Below are 21,100 nucleotides of genomic sequence, written 5' to 3' on the forward strand. Positions count from 1 at the left end.
AGAATGTCTAGTCTAAATGCTCCAATATACAGATGAGGAAACAGGCCTAGTGTGATTAAGTGACTCGCCCACCATCACACTGGAAGTAACAGGGACCCAAACTACGCTCTCTGCCTCCAGATACAAGGCTCTTTCCACTTCACTTCTGGGTAGAGGCTTTGAGAGAGGCATGAAAATTCTATTCCACCTCCCCACATGTGCCTAAAATTTCTCTGTGCTCACCACTCTAGTAATCTGAAACTCTAGGAGTGCCATGCTTGATAAACCAGAAAAATTAGACTCTAGGAAGTTTCCTATCAAAAGGCCAATGTCATGGGTTACTAGGGATCATGGGATCACCGATTTAGAACTGGAAAGGATCAGAGGACACCTGGGCCAACCCCTTTATTTTACAGATGAGGAAACTGAGGCCCAGAGCCTACGTGACATGCCCAAGATCACAGAACTGGTGAGAATTAAAGATGGCATTTGAACCAGCATTCCTAACTAAAATAAATGTACTTTCCACTATACCACAGGCTACAAGTCAGGATGATTCTTCCCCATGAACATGCAGAATCAGCTGGATGGGATGAATCTGTGTGGCACAGACCAGCCTTAAAGCGTCCAGCTCACCGGCTGGGTCCTGCCATTGACTAGTGATTCTCAAGCCTGACTCCAAAGTTCTCCTTCCTGTGTCAGACATAATAAATGGGTAAAGAGGCAATCAATTCATCAATAAGCATTTATTAAAGGCCTGCTAGAAGTCAGGCACTGTTCTGGGAGCAAAATAAAAATGGAAACAGCCTCTGTCTTCAAGGAGGACACTGTACCGGGGGAGAGAATAAATACATCTGTAAGTATAAACAGCAGAGGCACAAGGCAACTTTTGGAGGGAGGGCTGGGAGAACACAAGGCAAATGCACCGTGAAATGTTGTATTTGTGGGGAAAATACAATATTTACCAATTTACAAATACAATAGAAACTCAGGGCAACCTTACGGGTTTGGGGAAAGGCAGTGGATCAAGAAAGACTTTATAAGGGTGGCTAGGTGGTGCAGTGAATAGAGCACTGACCCTGGAGTCAGGAGGACCTAAGTTCAAATCCAGTCTCAGACACATAAACGTACTAGCTGTGTGACTTTGGGCAAGTCACTTAACACCAATTGCCCTGCCCTCCCCCTTGAAAAAGGAAGAAAGAAGAAGAAGAAGGACTTTATATAGAAGATGGTATTTCAACTAAGTCTTAAAGGATTCCAAGGGGTAAAGGTGAGGAGGGAGTATATTCTAGCACCGAGACATTGGGCTGGAAGATGGTGCACCACGAATGAAGAACACCAAGAAAGCACCATTCATTACTGGTCTAGGGGTGATCGTTTCATTTGGGGGCTGAAGAGAAACAGCGCACAACAGAGTGGCTGGCATGGCGAAGGCAACACCTTTCACAGGATCATAGACACACAACACCTTAAATTAAATACTACATTTTTTTAAATGAGATGAAAAAAATCAAGTTTTCACTTAAAAAAAAGGACACATTTTTTTTAAAATTTAAATGTAAAAAAGGAAAACTGTAAAAGGCCCCAAATTCTCTCAATGGGGAGAAGGCAGGAACCACAGGGGAGCTTTCTGTCAGCCCGCCGGAGGCGGGGCCAGGGACTCTTTCAATGAAAGTGTCAGCAGAATGGCTAACAAATCTTTTTGTTTTGAATCCAACAGCCCGTCAGGCTACCCTTCAGGTCACACTGTACATGAAAGAAAAAGAAAGGACAGGCAGTGAAGCAGAGAAGTACTGTTAAGCTTAGTGCCAGAGACCTTGAAAAGATTCTTTTATCTTTTATCTTTTCTGATTGGCATTCAAACTAGTCAGGAGACGTAGGTTGGTGAGTTATTACTTTTATCGCTGTTGGGGCTGTGGTTAGCGTTATCCCCTTCCCCATCACCATCATCATCTTCTTCATCTTTATCATCATCATCATTCCTGGGTCTGCAGCCACTGACATTGCTTACCTCCCAGGGTTTCAATCCCCCTATTTGCAATCCCAAGATACCGTCAGCCCCCTCATCTCACAGGGATGGCAGGAAACTTAAGTCAGATAAAGTGCTCTACACTGTTTGGAGAAAGGCTCTAGAAAGCAAATGTTATTAGTTATGATGATGAATACCCCCAACTTCAAAGATCCGTTTTAATTGCCCCCAAAGCTTTTGAACTGGCTAAGCCCTGAAATGGCACCGGAGTGAGGTGTTTATAAATTTCTGGCCAGCTTTCACCTCTTGTTAAAGCAGTAAATGGTCTTTGAATAAATACAGTCTTTGGTCTTTGATGACTGGCTCCTTGTTAGGACACTGGAAAGATTATTATCATCTGACACGTGAGGGCAAGTTGAACTTGGCGCCCTTATAGTTCAATTGTAACTCTAATTGGGGTTTTCTTACAAGGTAGAATAAATTCTATTCGATCCACTTTAGCAAGCTGAAAAAAAATATTTTAAAGGAAAATTTACTTTGGAAATATGCATATAGCACCTTACTGTCCAACCCCCAAAAAAAGTATATCCTGAGGGGGCCCTATATTTTAGTTGTTACTTCCCTCCCATAAACGTCTTAAATAAGCAATAAGTGTTTGAAAACCTCCGCATAGAGGGATGTGCTTCCTGAGTGAGAGGAGCCACCATGTGACTTTTCGAATAGAAGATGAACTTCTACCAAAGACCAGCCTCTTTGTAGGGTAGGGGTGACCCTTGAATCTTGGAGGTCACCACAGTGGAGAGCAAATCCTATCAATCCATCAGCAAGAATTTATTGAGCACCTACTATGTAACAAGCATTGTACTAGGTGCTAGGAATACAAAGACCAATAAGGAAGAATCCCTGCACTCAATGACTTTACATTCTAATAAATCTATTCAAAATATATGCCAAAAAAAAGATATAAGGTTATGGACAGGGAGGAGGGCAAACTAAAGAGTTTTAGTACAGTCCTGGTTATGGATTATATGTCGATAATCCAAGGATCAACCAAGCTAGCTCATCGCCAGACTGGCAAATTTGAGAAAGCCATCTATCAAGCTGAGGGATTATGATTTAAATGCCTGAGTGTTAAGAGGGAGCTCTATTGATGAAATCACAGCTCCGAAGTACTGACGTGAGTACAGTGGCAAGAGTGTTTCTAAGAACATTTCCCATGTTTCCAGTGTGTTGGGGAACCACCAGCCTCTTCATTTCCCACCAGGCTACACTGCTCTGAACATCCTATTTCTACCTCGATCATACTCCCAAGCATGGTACCATCTTTCCCCTACCTCCCTTTTTCAGGTTTCTTTTTATGTGTGGCCTTCCCTATTAGAAGGTAAACTACTTGAATAAAAGCTACCTTCTTTCTTTTCACTTATTTTTGTATTCCAACACTTAGGACAGTGCCTGGAACATAGAAAGAGCTTAATAAATGCTTGTAAACTGATTGACTAAAATAAAAATAGTCACGCACTCAAAGTGAGGACAGTCAAGACACATCATAAGCAAAGTTTATAACTATGTGACAAGTCCCTTCTGTTATTTCAAGGTATTTACATCAATAGGCAGGGTAACATCTACTCAAATTAATACTCTGAGCCCCCAGTCAATACAATCCAATTCAAGAAGCATTTGTCAAATGTTATTTACGTGCAAGGCATTTTGCGTGGCACTAGGGGTTAAAAAAAACCAAGATGAAACATTCTACTAGAACAGGTTCTTCACTCTTTTTGTGTTATGGACTCCGTAAAGGGATGTTTTTAAATGCATAAATGCATAGATTTACAAAGAAAACCAATTATATTGAAATTATCAAAAAAATTTAAGTTCACAGACCTGTGGGTCAGGAACTCCTGTACTAACTAAAGGGGCCCAGCATCTAGGCACTTAAGTTAACACTTGATCCTTTTAGGAGAAAGAAACAAGCTCTAAGCAAAAGAGCATCAGCTATCCATCATTTGGGGAACAGCTAAATAAGTTGTGGTATATGATTGTGATGGAATACCATTATGGTATAAGAAATGATAAGCAGGAGGTTTTCAGGAAAACCTGGAAGACTCCTATTAACTGATACAAAGTAAAGTGAGCAGAACCAGAAGAACCCTGTACACAGTGACAGCAATATTATACAATGATCAATTGTAAAGGACATACGGTAGCTATTTTCAGCAATACAATGATCCAAAACAATTTTGAAGGACTTATGAAAAAACATGCTATCCATCTCCAAGGAAAGAACTGATGGAGTCAGTGCAGATTTAAAAAAATTTGTTACTTTCTTGAGTTGGGTTGGGTTTTGTTTGGGTTTGAGTTTTGTTTTATTTTGTTTTGTTTGGTGTCTTCTTTCACAAAAAATGTTTTGCATGATTGCACATGTATAACCTCTATCAAATTGCTTATCATCTCAGGGAGAGGGGAGAGGGGAAAGGGAAAGAGGAAAGAGAAAAGGAGAGAACTTGGAACTCAAAATTTTTAAAAATGAATGCTAAAAATTATTTTTACGTGTAATTGGGAAAAAATTAAAACATCACTTAAAAAAATCACTTCTATAAACTAATGCAAAGTGAATAGTGTGCCTTTCCCCTTTAGTTCTAATTCTCCTTTACAACATGACTAATGTAGAAATATGTTAAATATGATCGTACTTATATAGCCAATATCAGATTGTGCACCATCTTAAGGGGGGGGCAGAGGGAAGGTGAGAAAATTTTTAATTCAAAATCTCATAGAAGTGAACGTTGAAAACTAAAAATAAATAAATAAAATTGTTAAAAAAGACAGTGAAAAAAAAGTGAAGTGAGCAGAAGCAGAAGAACACAGTAACAGTAATATTGTACAACGATCAAATGTGAAGGACTCAGCTCTTCTCAGCAACAGAATGCTCCAAAACAATTCTGAAGGACTTATAATGAAAAATGCTATTCATATACACAGAAAGAACTGATAACAGTATTATTCTTGAGTTGGGGGGAGAGGGTGAGGAGTCTGTTTTCTTTTGCAACATGACTAATATGGAAATGTGTTTTGTATGATGTACATGTATGGTTTATAACAAATTGCTTGCCTTCTCAAGGAGAGGTAAAGGGAGGGAGGAAGAAATTTAGGGACTCAATTTTTTTTTAATCCATTGGGGTTAAGTAACTTGCTCAAGGTTACACGGCCAGTTATTTCTGGGTGTGGTGCTAAGTATCTGAGCCCGGATTCAATCCCCAGGTCATCCCGACACTGGGGCCGGTGCTCTTACTCGCTGAGCCACCTGGCCGCCCCTCAATATATTTTTTTAAAAAACATGTTAAAAGTTGTTTTTACATGTAATTCAAAAAAATAAAATTTTTTAATGTTTCTAAAAAACAAAAAACCAGTATTCAGTAAAAGAAATAGGGTATCAGAAAGGATGTAGCCTATAAGCTGATTCTTAAAGAGATCTAAGGGTTCTAAAAGATAGAGGTGAGGAAAGAGAGCATTCCAGGCACAGAAAACAGTATGTGCAAAGAAATAGAAAGTAGGAAAAAATGTTCAATTTGGGAAACAGAAAGTAGAATAGTTTGGCTTAAACATAAGAGTTTGTGAAAGGGAACAATGCATAATAATCCTGGAAAGATAGATCGCCTATTTTTTTTTGAAGGGGGGAAGGCAAGGCAATTAGGGTTAAGTGATTTGCCCAAGGTCATACAGCTAGTTAAGTGTCAGTGTCTGAGGCTGGATTTGAACTCGTGTCTTCCTGACTTCAGGGTCGGTGCTTTATTCACCCCACTTTTTTAAGGTACCCTCAACAGAAATAAGTAAGTTTAGAGATGGAGGATGGCTTAGCTTGGGAGATTATTAGGGGGCTTTGGGAAAGAGAGAAGGTAATGTGACTCTTCACTTTCCTGACTATCCAGTCCCCTCCAAATTAGTGATTTTGTGATAAGCCACTGCCCAGAGAAATGAAATGCAGCCCCCAAATACAAAACTTATTTGACCTCGTAAGATTCATCAACAGATATTTTTTACAGCAATAGATCAAAAGCTGTAAACACGGACACTTCTGGTATTATTTCAGGATATTCTAGGGAAAACATTATTTCAGGTCTGTAAGTCAGGTCCATTTGCTTAAGGGATACAGTAGCACAAAGATGTTTTTCTAATGTCTCTTTATTGAGGGGAAAAGCCAAATTTCTGATGCATTTCCTTTTCATTCTAGGAGTTTTCCCTTGCTTCCCAGGGGTTATATGGCAGACTAGTGGGCAAGCAAACTGATACTACTCATTCCTTCCACTCCTCAATCCATGCTTTGGGGTCTTTGAGCATAGTAATTGTTTTAGAGGGGCACAAGGAGATTGATGGGGAAAGAGATAATCTGACACCCTTTGTCTGACTGTAAATATATTATCAACAAAGGATAGGGGTACCAAACCTGGAGCATAGCTTGTTAAGCCATATTGTCAATTTGAATTAATTTCCAATAAAAAATTTTTGTGTAGACTCAAAAGAATTATAACCCATTCTTTCGTTTACAAAAAAAAATCTCCTTATATTATTTCTTAAGTGCATATGTATGGCAAACTCTAGAATTTATTTCCTTTCACATTAAATAGGGACTACAGAAAAATTTACTCAAAGACAGTTCAAGGATCTAAAAAATTTGGGAACTCCTGACCTAGAGATAGCGGCTCACTCTCATGGACTTGGCCAGATCTATAAAATGTATTCCCAGAGCCAAGGGGCTCACCCCTCCACACAGAAGGCTATTATTCATTTAGCTATATTTCGTCATGTGTTGGGACAGCCAGTCTCCTGCACATTTATGGCCTCTGTGTCTGTTATAACACTCCAGAACAACGGTTTCAAACTCCACTGGGAAACCAAGTCACACATAAGAACCCCCACACTGAATTTTTACTTTAAAAAAACATATTATCTATGTTTTATGGCATTTTTGTTTATTTGTTTAGATATTTCCCAACTATATTTTAATCTGGTTCAGGCAGAACTCTGGAGCATTGGGGCCTGTTGCATGTTTAATCCCTATGTTCTAGAGCCAATCTCAAATGATAGAATACGCTAAGTGCATCAAATATTCACTCAGGGCTTTTGTTAAGGCCTCAGCATGTGGAACATCTGCAAGAATGATCATCAGGCATGTATTAGAAGCTAGAATATGCTTCTGGAAGAGGTGTCAAATGTGCTGGGCACAACGGTCCCCAATGCTCTGGAACCAGATTAAAATGTAATTGGGGAGAGGGGGCACCTAGGTGGCGCAGTGAATACAGCACCCATGCTGGAGTCAGGAGGACCTGAGTTTCGTTCCAGCCTCAAATACAACACAAAAACTAGCCGGGTGACCTTGGGCAAATCACTTAACCCCAATTGCCCTCCAAAAAGCAAAAAAAAAAAAGTAATTGGGAAATAGTTAACAAAATAAATAAAAAGAAAAATGCAATACAACAGAACTATTAATATAGTTTAGGGAGAAAGATAATGAATTAATTCTATTATCTCCATGAAGTCAGCTAGGTGGTAGAACACATATGTCTTAAAGCCTAAGTTCAAAGCCTGTCTTAAAAGCTATGTGGCCCTAGATAGGTCACCTCAGCTCTGTCTCAGTTTCCCTCATCTATAAAATGGAGAGAACACCACTTCCCCCATGATGGTCACAAGGACCGATTGAGATATTTGTAAAACACTTTGTAAATCTTGCAGTGATATATGTGTGTGTGTGTGTGTACATATATATACACACACACACATTTACTAGGGCCAGATATGCCTCTGAACTTCTCTCCCATAACCAGTCACTATATTCATCATATGACATCACATTAAAGTGGTTTAAAAAAAAAAAAAGACAGCTTAGTTCAAAGAGAAATGTAGGCTAAAATTGGGGAAATCTCTTAACAGGAAACATTCTACATCACTGCCAGCAAGCCCTAGTTTTCAAATACAGTCCTCCGTTATTGGTTTCAATTTACACAAGAAGAAAGGGCCCAACCGAGGAAGTTTTCAGAGCAATTTTATCCATTCCCCCAATAACCCTTTTGTCTCTACACAGCACCATTTCTCCTGGGAGGTGGTAGAAAATCTTGCTGTAACTCTTAGGGACATTTTGGAAATCTTAGCCCAGAACCAAAGAACATGTTTTTTAACATTTGGTTTGTTTTTTAACATTCTTAACTTGGCAAACACCAAATAGAATGGGTATTTGCATATATATAGTAAAACAGAAAAAAAAGAGTTGTACATGTATCTGCAGGCCTCTGTTATGTATAGCTTTTTTGTTTTAACTTTTTAAGTATGTAATAAGATCAACTTGTAGCTTTCAAAGCTGTCCAGCTTGTCTGTGCTTCTTTCTGGTACTCCTATCCTTTTCTCTACAATTCTTTCTTTTTTGAAGATGCCTAATTTACCCATTTTTTTTCTTTTCTGCTACTTTATCCCTACTCTTGCCCTTTCAACCAGTCAGAGAAAGAGAAATCTATCTGTGATAAATATGCATAGTCAATTTCTACACTGGTTTCATGTAAAAATGTTTCTCAATCTGTACCCTGAATTCATCAGCTGTCAGGAGATGGGTAGCATTCTTCATCATAAATCCTCCAGAACTGTAGTTGGTCATGTCCCTGACCGGGCTTCTAAAGTCACTCAAAGTTGTTTGTCTCCGCCATTTTGTTCTTGCTTTCTGCTTAATTCACTCTGCCTCAGATCATACAAACCTCCCCATGCTTTTCAAAAACTGCCCATTTCATCATTTCTTACAGCACAACAATTAATCTATGGGTCTTTTTCTTTTGACCTTTCGGAGGTATGGGCCTAGTAGAGTTTTCAATATAACTTTTCTGGATGGGAATAACAGCTGAAGAAGAAAGCTTCCTAGAGGGGAAAGTCTGCTGTCTCTTCTCTGAGGGACCACACCGAAAACACCACAGTCCCTGGTCCTGAAATGATCAGATGGAGCCTTTTTTAATTGGAATCTGGATGACTCATCTTCCTGAGTTCAAATCCAGCCTCAGACACTTGACCCTGGGCAAGTCCTTTAATCCTGTTTGCCTCGGTTTCCTTGTCATAAAATGAGATAGAGAGGAAAATGGCAAAGCACTCCAGTATCTGTGCCAAGAAAAACTTAGATGAGGTCACAAAGACTTGGACACAACTCAACGACAAAGCACTTACTAGATGCTGGCTGACTTGAAAACAAATGCTTATTGACTTTACCTGGGAATACAACAATAAAAACAAAAATGTCTTTGTTTTCCAGGATCTTACATACCACTGAGGATGAAGACATCAAGCAATTAACAAGCATCAGTTCTAGGGGATACAAAAATAAAAAGTGAAACAGTCCCTGCTCTCATGGAGCTTACAGTCTATCAGGAGAGACAACACTTAACCATAGGTGTATGGAGACTAAATAAGAAATGAGTAAAAATACAAGTTATTTAGGGAAGGAAGGTATTAGCAGTTGTGGGAAATCAGGAAAGTCCTCATGTAGAAGCTGGAGCTGGAGCTGTGCCTGGAAGGAATTCTGTGAAGCATCCATGAGAAGGAAGTGCATCCAGGTATGGCTGGTGGCACAAAGACAGAGGCGGAGAGGGGCTGCTGTGTGCGAGGAACTAGTAAGGTTGTTCAGCTGTGCTGGTAGAATTCCCCAGTGAGGAAAATGCACATTCCAGAATGCCCTCCAAAGTCACTTCCAGTTCAAAACATCATAACCAAACAAGGAACTCATACCAAGGGGATAAATGCTCATTTACAACATCAAGGCACACAGATTTTTGTTTTAGGGCAGGGATCCTCAGACAGATTCCGAGGGTCCATGAACTTAAATGACAAGAAAGTACATCTTTCTTTTTTCCCCACTAACCCTTGGTTTCCTTTGTCATTCTATACATTTTATGCATGACTAAGTCTAGAAAGACAGACTGTACCCATTTCTAACAGGCTTCCAGAGACAAATAGGAATTCATGTTATCCTAGAAGTACTAGGAAACTGCTAAGGTTTGAAATGGGAAAGGAACAGTGCAGTATATATATATATACTTGGAGAAACCAGAGCCTTGAGGCAAATAACACGGACACAGAGAAGCATACAAGACAATTGGAGATGGCAAAAAGTAGTAAAATTCTGGTGGCAAGGGGAAGGTAGAGAAATAGATGAGCTGGAGATAGCTGGGTGGCAAAGCAGGTAATGCTGGGCTTGAAGTCAGAAAGACCTGAGTTCAAATTCTGTTGTAGACACTTACTAACTGCATGACCCTAGGAAAGTCACTTAATTTTTCTCAAATACAATTTTCCCATCTGTAAGTTGGGAATAATAGTACCTACTTCACAGGGTTGCTGTAAGGTCTAAAGGAGATAACGCACTATATAAATGCTAGATTATTATTAGCTATCATCCTTCAGTGAATGAAGATAAGGATTAGAAGCAATAAAGCATGAGGGAGACTCCAGAAGATTCCAGGTACTTTACAGGTAGGAGAAGAGATGGAAGGTTATACTCTAGGACTGTTCTACCTGGTGTGGTAGAAACAAACACTGGGTTTCAAGGAGAAAGGACCTGGGTTGAAGTCACACAAACAGGATCAGTTCAGACCATGGGGGGGACGCCACACTTATAAACAAAAGGCAAATGGATGATGAATAAAGGAGAAAGTGGAGGTCAGAGATGAAGGAGAACTAGATAGAAAATCAACGTCACAGACGTCAAGGGAGAGAGTACACAGAAAGTGACTGACAATGTCAAAGGCCAGAATCTAATCCATTAGATCATAGGTGAACCTAGAGGGAAGTTCGGGTCTACTCAGTCTGAGGCCAGACTGGAAGTGAGATTTGAGGAGGTGCTTGCAAAAGTGCACACCTGTGGTATGATGGAGAAGGCAGCAGGGCAAGTGAGATGGCTAGGAAATGATGCAGCAAGTGATGCCCTGAAAATTCCTGTTCTTGGCCCAGTGTGTTGGAGTACTGAAATGCTCTGCATTGGAGAGTGGCTACGGCTTCAGTGACACATGGAGGGGTCTAAACTCTTCTGTGTACAAGCTGGGTTAAGTGTGAGAAAAGTCTAGGGTGAAATATGAACAACTGAATGGCACTATAGAGTTCATAAGGCTTGGGAAGGACAGAACAGGAAAAGTCCTGAGAAGAGGAGGAGGGTCAAGTTCCACTGGAAAGAAGGTGGGGAGTTGTAAGAGTCTGGACTCTGGATTATAGGGATTAGGAGAGCCGAAGGTGGGAGTCCCCCAATCCTACATCGGCAGGAGGAAGAATACCATGGTGTTCAATGGACCACATATCCTCCAGGGTCCTATGATGAAAACATCTGACATATAATAGTGCTTTAAAATCCAAAAGGCACCGTTACTTATGTCCTAGTATTTAAGCCTCACAGAAACTCTTTGAGTTAGCATTATTCTAACTTTACAGATGAGAAAACTGAGCCTGAAAAAGGCTGATTTGCCCATGCCCATGCAGCCAGTAAATGTCAGAGAATGGAAATCAATCCAGGTACTTCTGATCCCAAGTCTAGTTCTGTTCACCTCAGGATAACATCAGGCTGCTGTCTCTTCATGGAGGAAAGGGCTGAGTCAGCTGGGAGGGTAAGTCAAGTAAGTAAACTGAAGACTCAACTCACTTGGCTACAGTGTATCTTCCTTATCCCAAGATAACAGTCATCCTAGACTATGGAGACCTCAGATATCTATGTGACTTAATAAATGCCTGCTAAATTGAATCAAATTCTTGGTGGGCATGAATTAGACTAAATGGTTTGTAGGATTATCGCTTTAGAGGTAAAACAGACCTTAGAGATTACTGAATCCTACCCTCTCATTTTACAAATTAGGAAACAGAAAAGATTCAAAATTATAGCTAGCAAGTAGCAGGGTCTGACCCTAGAACCCAGGTCTGACCAAGTATGGTGTACCCCACACTAGATTTGCCACTTTTGTGTGACCTTGAATACACTTTTACCTAAGCTTACCCCATTAGTAAAGTTTTTTTTTTTTTGCAAGATCTACGTGCCCACGGGGCAGCTAGGTGGCGCAGTAACTAGAATAGCACTTCAGATGTGGCCTCAGACACTTAACACAAAAAATAGCTGTGTGACCTTGGGCAAGTCACTTAATCCCAATTGCCCTCCAAAAAGCAAAAAAAAAAAAAAATCTACATGCCTTCCAAAGTCACTTCCAGTTCAAAGCATCATAACCAAAAAAAGGAACTCATACCAAGAGGATAAACGCTCATTTACAATATCAAGGCACAGATTTTTGTTTTAGGGCAGAGATCCTCAGACAGATTCAGTGGGTCCATGAACTTAAATGAGAAGAAAGTACATCTTTGTTTTTCGCCCACTAACCCTTGGTTTCCTTCGTAATTCTGTATATTTTATGCATTTTTTATTATTCTTCTAAGATCATAGATGTCACCAGACTACCAAAAGGGTGCAGGACATAGACAAGGTTAAGAACCTCTAGTCTAGGGTATCTACCCACAATATACATGTTCATAGAATTATTGGATTTAGAATTATAAAGGACCTTAGATGTCACTGAGTCCAATCCCTTCATTTTACAGGTAACTGAGGGCCAGAGAAATTAAATTCACACAGTTAATTAGCAGCAGAAAGATTTGAAGAGCCAGACCCTAGTAAAATCCCAGCTGGAGTACTGTGTCCAATTTTGGGAGCCATAATTTAGGTTAGACATTGGCAAGCTGGATAATCAATCACCAGGATAGTGAACAACTTCAGGTCATGCCACAGGATGCTCAGATGAAGAAACTGGGAATTAACCTAAAGAAAATTTACAGAGAAAATAAGAGGCATCTTCAAGAATCCAGAGTCTTCATATAGATTTGTTGCATTTGGGCCCAGAGGACAGATCTAACATCAGGAGAACTGCAGAGAAGCCAGTTTCCACAGAGATAAAAACTAAATTATACAAAAGTGGAAGGCAAATACTCACTGGAGGTCTCCGAAGCAGCAGCTAGACCACTTGTCAGGGAGGTGTGAGAAGGTATTTTCAGCCAGGTATATGTCCTATCTGAGGTCCCTTTCTCACAATGAGCTCCTCTCACCCAGAAACCACAATGTCTAATTGAAAGGAAAAGATTCCTAGAAGTGTTTTATTATGGACTTACATTCCATTTTCTAAAAAGGTTAGAAACTCCCATGTGCCCAGACCTGAGAAAGATGAAGCCAAAAAGCCACTAGATGGCGTACAAACCACATCTATCATTTGATAGTCCAAGAAACTGGGACTAGCCTGTGGATATTTCTCTCCTACAGGTCAATTTCCTGATGAGAAAACATCAATCAGTGAAAGTAAGCAACACCTCTGCAATTTATGTTGTTTTGGGGTTTTTTTGCTTCAGCAAACTACCTTTACTTTTTGTCTGATTTTTTTTTCAATTATCTATAAAAATAATTTTAAAAATTGAGTTCCAAATTCTCTCCCTCCCTTCCCCACTCCCTTCACTGAGGCCAACAATTTGACATGGGTTTTACAGGCACAGTCATGCAAAACATACTTCCATATTAGTCACATTGTAAAAGAAAAGACCAAAATAAAACCCAAGAAAATAAAGTTTAAAAGTATGCTTTAATCTGTATTCAGATTCCATCAGTTCTCTCTTTGGGGATGGATGGCATTTTTTCACCCCAAGTCCTTCAGCTGTCTTGGATTATTGCAGTGCTGAGAACAGATACACCTTATATAATATAGCCTTAGAGATTTGCCTAAAGCACCGAATGGTTGCCCAGAGTAACACAATCAGGAAGTGGCAGGGGCAGGATCTTGCCATGTAGACTGCTTCCATGTTAATAAATTTCCCCTAAACAAAAGCAAATCGTAATGGTACAAAGTGAGTGTTTTACTTTAAGCAGCCCTTCCTTCTAATTCCTCCATTTCCTGATTGTATCAGCAAAGGCTTCTTAAATCATAGCTCACAGGTGGAAGGGACCTCACCAGTGACTTGGGGCACAGTGGATAGCACTGGGCTTGGAATGACGGTAATCCCAGTTAGAAATCCTACCCCAGGAACTTGCTATGAGACCCTAGGACAGTCATTTAACCTCAAGTTCAGCCTGTTTCTTCTATTAAAAACAGAATTGGGCTCAATGGCCTCTAAGATGAACAATGAGCCTATAAACCATTTAATCTAACACATGCCTGGTAAGAATTGAATTCAGCAAACAAGTTATTAAGCTACCAAGGCTGAAGTATTACTGCCCCCTTGAGGACTTTTTTTTTTGTTTTTTTGGTGGGGAGGTAGGACAATTGGGGTTAAGTGACTTACCCAAGGTCACACAGCTAGTAAGTGTTAAGTGTCTGAGGACTGATTTGAACTCAGGTCCTCCTGACTCCAGGGCTGGTGCCCTTTTCACTGTGCCACCTAGCCTCCCCGAGGACTATACTTTTCACTAGAATTCTCTCTGCAACAAATTAGTCACCCAGCCTCTTCTTAAAAGACCTAGCCTTCCAGCGAATAAAACCCACCATTTTCTGAAGCAGCCAACTCCACTTCCCTGAAGAATTCCTGAAACTTTTTAATTAACCTTTTTCTACTTTATTTTTTATCTAATTAATAACCTTTTCCTCCTTTCCTTCCCTCCGCTCCACCATGAACAATTCTTTTTAAATCATAGATGAAACAAATTCCTACACAATCCACGTCCAAGAATATTCTTATTCTGTATTTTAAGTCCATCATCACTCCAGTAGGAGGTTTGTTGCATGCTTGTTTTTGGCGCTACAGAATTGCAGTTAATCACTTTATTGATCAGGTTCTAAAGTCCTTCAGTTTTTCTTTTATAATTGTAGAAACTCTTTTCCCAGTTCTGCTCACTCTGATATTAGTTCATACAAGTTTTCTTGGTTTCTTTGAAATTGCCCATCTCAAATTCTTGGGGTGGAAAGACCAAGGGGGCAGAGTCAAGATGTCAGAGTAGAAACAGGAGAAAATTTGTATCTCAAAATCTTGTGAAAATGAATGATGTAAACTAGAAGTTAATAAAGCATTTGATTAAAAAAGTTTTTTAAACAAAATAAAAACTCAATTGCTTGGGGTGCAATAATATTGCATTACATTCATATACTCTAATTAGTTTGCTATTCCCCAATAGGTGGCCAGTCCTTTAGGTTACAGGATTTTCCTACCACAAAAAGCTGATACAAATATTATTGTATACATGGATCCTTTTCTTCTTTCTCTGACCTCTTTGGGACATAGGTGCAGTAAGGGTATGTGCCTGTGATGTGTATCACTGAGTCAAAGGGCAGTTGAGCAAAAAAGCAGAATTCCAAATGTTCTTCAACTGCTAGACCGACTCACCAATGTTGCTAGTGCTTTGTTAATTCAGTCCTCTCTGGATACTTCCTAGACAACCATCTAGCTGCACCAATCTCCTCCTCCCTTCCCCCCCCCCCACCTCTGTAACCATAACCTGTGATCAAAAACCACTTTGCCACCAACTCTGGGGAAGAATGTGTCAATATCTACTACCCTATGGTTTGCCTAGTGTCAAAGTCCACTCCCCCAAGATTTGCCTAGCTATCCCAGTAACTTTGCAAACCAAAATGCCTCTCCCTGGCTCCCATTTTCCCTTGCATCTGCAGTCTCCCCAGTGTCAGCCTTTTGTGAGAAGACAGTCTTTGCTTTTGTATTTCTTACATCCCCTGTGCTGAACACAATGTTAGGTACCCAGTAAATGTTTAATAAATGCTTTTCACTCACAACTGTCAGTGATTTTTGCTTTAGTCTTAAATGGTCTCGTGCCCCTTGCTCCTAAGTCAAATGGTTTTTAAAAATTGGAAGAGATTTCAGAAGCCTTCTAATTTTTCAGTTATTTTTAAGTCACTGACTCTCTGTGACCCCATTTGGTGTTTTCTTGGCAAAGATACTGGAGTGGTTTGCCATTTCCTTCTCCAGCTCATTTTACAGATGAGGAAACTGAGGCAAATGGGCCTAAGTGATTTGCTCAGGGTCATAAAGCTAGTGTCTGAGGCCAGATTTGAACTCAGGTTTTCCTGACTCCAGACCAGTCACTCCATCCACTGAGCCACCTAGCCTCTAATCTTACCCATGCCCAGAAAGGAATTCCCACTATAAGATACCTGACAAGTGGTCATCCACTGTCTGCTTGGAGGCCTCTAACAAGGGTGAGTTTTACCACTTCATCAAGCCTAATTCCGTCTCTAACTTCCTCTTCCCAAAGGCCAAAAACTAAGTCTGATCCCTTTTCCATGTAAGGACCTGCAAAAACTTGGACACAACTATTATTTCCCTCCCCATCATCTTTTAAAGTTTCTATTTTGTTCCAACACATCATATAACCCCATAGAGTGCTAAGTGAATCCAGACAATGCCTCATCCCTAGATTTTCACCAATTATGCACATAGTCCTACACACTGGCCATTTCCCATTCCATTACAAGGCAGTATTTCCAACATTGCTACTCATGTTGGTCAACGCTTCCAAAGTTCTGTTCAAATTTCAAGCTATCTGGACTTTCACAGCTGTCCACCCCAGGTTCAGTCCTGGGTCCTCTTCTACTTCCTGTTCTTACTCTATATTCTCTTGGTGACCTTGAGAGACCCTATGAATTTTAACACCTCTATGGTAGCAGAGAAGTTCACACTAAATTCTCTTGGTTAACCAATTTTCTACCTTCCTGGCTGCTATCTCATTTGCCTAGAATGTAACTCATCCTCACCACCATGGAGACCCAAGATTCCTTCCAGGCTTTAAACACTCACCAGCTATGTGATCCTTAGCCTGTTTGCCTTTATCCTCTGGAGAAGAAAATGGCGATGCACAGTCCACAGGGACAGGGTCAGAGTCAAAACAAGAGTGAACAACATGCATGTGCCAAGCACTAGTATACCCCGAAAAGGGGCAGAAAGTCACTGCTCTCAAGAAGCTTACAGTCTAATGGGGGAGAGGACAAGCAAACAAATATAAACAAAGCAAGCTATATTCAGGATAAGTAGAAAATTAACAGAGGAAGGGATTGGAAGGTTGGGTTCCCTGTTGGTGAGATTTTAGCTGGGACTTAAAGGACACCAGGGAAGGCAGGAGTTGGAGCAGAGGGAGAGAGGTAGACACCCAAAACTCAACATCTAAGAGACAATTCATCTTGCCTCCTGTATCCTCCCTGCCTCCTACCTTCCTGTTACTGTGGGGAGGGGAGACCCAAGAGATACACAGAAATACACAGATACTATCCTCTGTCTCCCTAGGCTTGAAACAAATCCTGGGTTCCTCACTCTCTTCTCATATACTCAAGGGGTCGACAAGGCCTGTTGATTCCACCTTTGCAGCATCTCTCCAATTCATCCCCTTCCCTCCTTAAACTTGGGCCCTACCCTGGTGCAGACCCCCATCACCTCACACCTTGATTGTGGGTGTGATTGTTGGAAGCAATAGCTTCTGGGTGGGTCTGCCTGCCTCAAGTCTCTCCCCAGCCCAGTTCACCCTCTATTCCGCCACTAAAGTGATTTTCCCAATGTCCAATCAGGTCATTACCTACTTAGCACACTGGTGGCTCCCTATGACCTCCAGGGGCCAATAAAAGATTCAGTTTAGCAGTCAAAGCCCTTCAAGATCTAGCCCCATCCTACCTCTCCAGTCTTCTCATACCTTAATCCCCTGCCCCTACTCTTTTATCCAAAGTCACTGAACCCTCCATCTCTCAGCTCCAGGCATCTTTTCCTGGCTGTCCCCCATGACCAGAATGCTCTCCATCCTCAACCCTGTGTATTGCCTTCCCTGGCTGCCTTAAAGCCCCCAATAAAATCCCAAAGCCTTCCCCAACCTTAATTCCAGGGCCTTCCTTCTCTCTTTTAATTACTTCTTATGTAACCTGTATATAGCTTTTTAGCCGTCTCCCCTGGCATCTTGGCCCATCCTTTGCCTTTTTGTACTCCGAGGGTTTAGCTAGTTTCGGAGCACGGAATAGGTACTTACCCTTGATGGACTGGCTGTCCACCTCTCCAATCAGACCCCTCCGCTCCATTTACTCAGGACCACCTAGCTCAGTCCCAGAACAGCTTTTTGGGATGATTTCAATAGTCTAAATTTCTCCAACTCATCTTCCACAGCTGCCAAAATTTCCCTAAACACGACCTCCTCACCTCAAACTCCAGTGACTGCCTACTCCGTTCCAGCACGCCACAGAAAACCTTCCCCACCTGGCGCCCTCCAAATGACCGTGACTGACTGCATAAGTCTTCTCCATCTCTCTCTGATGCGGAATCGGCCTTTATTGTTCTCACACCTTATTTGCTACATCCCGCAAGTCCCTGTCCAAGGATGCACTCGCTCCCTCCTCATTTCCGTCCTTTGGAATTCCTAGCTCCCTTCAAAGCTGGGCGCAAATGAGCCACCTAGATTCCCACCAGTTGCTAGGCAACTTCCCCAAAAAGCTACTTATACGTATAAATGCCTCCCCCAACACCTACCCCGCCCCCATGAAGTTTTTTGGAGAGCAGACAGTTTCTTTCTGGCCCATCCTAACCCAGTCCCAGGCCCACCGAAGACCATAAATGTTTGCTAAACTAATGCTTCCCACTCAAAATGGATGTCCATCTAATTAAAAGCCCTGTAATCCTCCACTCCAGTTTACAAACGCACTAGAGGATCCCTCCATCCACAAACATCCTTAAGTTCTCTAAACTTCCCCACAACCACCACCCCGACCCTAGCCTGGTGTGGCTTTCTGACCCCCAGCTCTAGGAGGGCCTCCCCCGACCCCAACCCTAGGGCCCTCCGGATCTCATAAAGCCCCCATGTCGGCAAAGACAAAAACAAGGTATGTACATCTTGCACGGTCCGGATTCCAAGCCTCCAGATCTGCAATGGGCCCGATCCACACCCCACAACGTTCCGAACACGGCACCCCTCCACCCCACTTCCTTGCAAAGACCGGGAGATGGGTCACTGCGGCGTTACCCCTCCTCTGTGGGTGTCTGAGTGGTGCCCGGGGGCAGCTCCATTAGCTCGAGGGAGCGCCCCAAAGTCTGGGCGCCACTCACGGTTGCTCTCCCTGTAGCCCCCGCCCCCAGCCTGGCCTTGGGGCTCGCCCACGGCTCCACGCGCACCCCGAGGCTGACAGAGCCCAACTCTTGGCGGCCGCAGTGGGCGCCCCCGCACGCAGGGGCCTCGAGACGGCCGCCGCCTCTACTCCGGGGCAGCCAGGGTTCCGCGGGCGAGCGCAGGCCCCGCGGGAGGCGTCCCCAGGGGGTTCGGGCCAGGGCTGGGCCCGGACGGGGCGGACGGGCCACGAGCGGGGCCGCCCGGCCTCGGCTGACGTTTTTTGCTGCTGCCTCCGGCTCCGCTCCGGGCTCCTCCTGCTCGCAGAAAGCCAGCCACAAAAACAGCGAGCCCTGACCGAGGAGCCCCTTCTATCAACGCGGAATTAGGGTTAGAGGAGCGAGGACGGGAAGACCCGCCGCTGCAGCCTGTCCGCACCGGCTCCGATCGCCTGCCAGCCTCTTATACGGCCCGCCAACACCCGCCCCCGGCCGCGCGCCCGCCCCGCTCATTGGCCGCCGCAGCCGCCAGGACAGGCGACAAAGGATACAAATGGATACTTGGCGTTCCACGGCCTGATCGGGCTGCTGAGCTCGCTTCCCCCGCCCGGGAATAGTGAGCTCGCCGGCCGGCCGCGCTTCCTGCCTGCCGCGCCGCTAGCAGCAAACCGCGCCAAAGCGGGAGGGCTGCAGGGGAACCTCCCTCCGGGGCTGGGGGGGACCTCGGGGCCTAGCAAGGCTTGGGCCCTCTTGGATCTCCCAGGCAACGTCAGAGCTTCTCTCTCCAGCAGGCGGAGGGGCCTTCACAGACCACAGGTGGCTTATGATTCTGGAGATTTGAAAGTGAATGAAGCCTAGAAACCGGCTCGCGGAAATCCCCGCCCCGCCCCCCTCCAAGAGCATGCATTTAATTGGGCCCTCCGGAACTGCACGTAGCCTTTCCTGGCCGGGCTGCTGCCTACCTGTGGGCCCCTAGTTATACTCCAGGGCCCTGGGCCTCAGTGTCTTCACCTGTACAGTATTTTAAATGGCCCTCGAAGGGATGCAAGCTCCGTGAAGGAAATGGTTTCTTTTCCTCTGTACTTCCAGAGTCCCACTGTGTAATAATCCCTTGCTAAGTGATTGATTGATGGATTCCATCCTTATTACTATTTGGATTATTGACTTGTAATAAATCGATGGAATTCACCTCCACAAAAAGACTGGCTTATACAAACATAACTCCCATTGAGTCCTTAAGGGGATGGCGCAGTTTCATCAGAGACCCTAGAGATTTCTTGTGTGGCCTTAGTCCTTGCTGTTGTTTATTTACATCTTTTCAATAAGGGGATTCTAGGATGAGTCTAAAGAAATACTATTCATTGACAGTTTGATGCAACTGTATCCTGCCTAACGTATCTGAATGCATCTGGTGAAGAGGCAGAAGATTCCGGTTCTGCTATAACCTCTTCAGCTCTTAACTACATGTGTAACCCAGGGCAGGCCCCTTAACCTCTCAAAGACTCAGTTTCCTCATCTGTAAAAGGTGGTTGGACTGGATGAAGCTCCAGGGTCCGTTCCATACAAAGCTATGATTCTGTCTTTCTAAATCACTTCCCCATCTAATACACAATTTTCCCATCCATACAGCATAAGGTGTGTCTCTGGCCAATTGGGCAGAAGGCAAAGAAGGTCGGGTTTTTGTTGCGGCTGTTAAGTAAGCAGGCTTGTACTGATTGTAGTTCAGACTTGTAACGAACCTGAAAAAAGAATCCAAAACTAAAGGCCTTCATGCACTTTTTTGGCACAAAAAATTGAATGTTCCCTCTTAAAAATAACTGCACTATAGATTAATTATAGATGTTAATTAGAAGGCATCGCTCTATTGTTGTACTCTCACCAATAATTGGTCCCAGTTCAGGCTGAAGTTTTTAATTAAATGCTGAGCCACAGTTAAATCAGGTGAGTTAAGATTACTTAATTGCTATTACTCAAGTCTCCCAAATCTTTTACTAAACCATACTGGTTGTTGTTCAGTTCTGTCTCATTGTGACCCATTTGGGATTTTCTTGGCAAAAATCCTGGAGTGATTGGCCATTTCTTTGCTAGGCTCATTCTATAAATAAA

At 42.6% G+C, this 21,100-nt stretch overlaps 1 long non-coding RNA gene across 4 annotated transcripts in view; it reads right to left on the reverse strand.

Annotated features, from left to right (window-relative positions):
• Positions 1-20,859, reverse strand: part of LOC138157762 (uncharacterized) — an 85,817-nt gene extending 64,958 nt beyond the window's left edge. For 2 of the 4 annotated variants that reach the window (XR_011167452.1, XR_011167451.1), the window contains exons 1-2: positions 19,546-20,858; positions 11,503-11,554 (exon numbers count right to left, since the gene is read on the reverse strand). This is a non-coding gene — a long non-coding RNA (uncharacterized lncRNA). Of the gene's footprint in view, positions 1-11,502; positions 11,555-19,545 lie in introns of all 4 variants that reach the window. The other 2 variants (XR_011167450.1, XR_011167449.1) reach the window with 2 other exon arrangements.
• Between the last annotated feature and the right edge of the window lie 241 nt (positions 20,860-21,100).

Source organism: Petaurus breviceps, unplaced genomic scaffold (genome assembly GCF_028583685.1).
Source record: "Petaurus breviceps papuanus isolate PSGF00001 unplaced genomic scaffold, PetGlider_PUasm1.0 173, whole genome shotgun sequence".
In the NCBI taxonomy this organism is placed as follows: domain Eukaryota; kingdom Metazoa; phylum Chordata; class Mammalia; order Diprotodontia; family Petauridae; genus Petaurus; species Petaurus breviceps.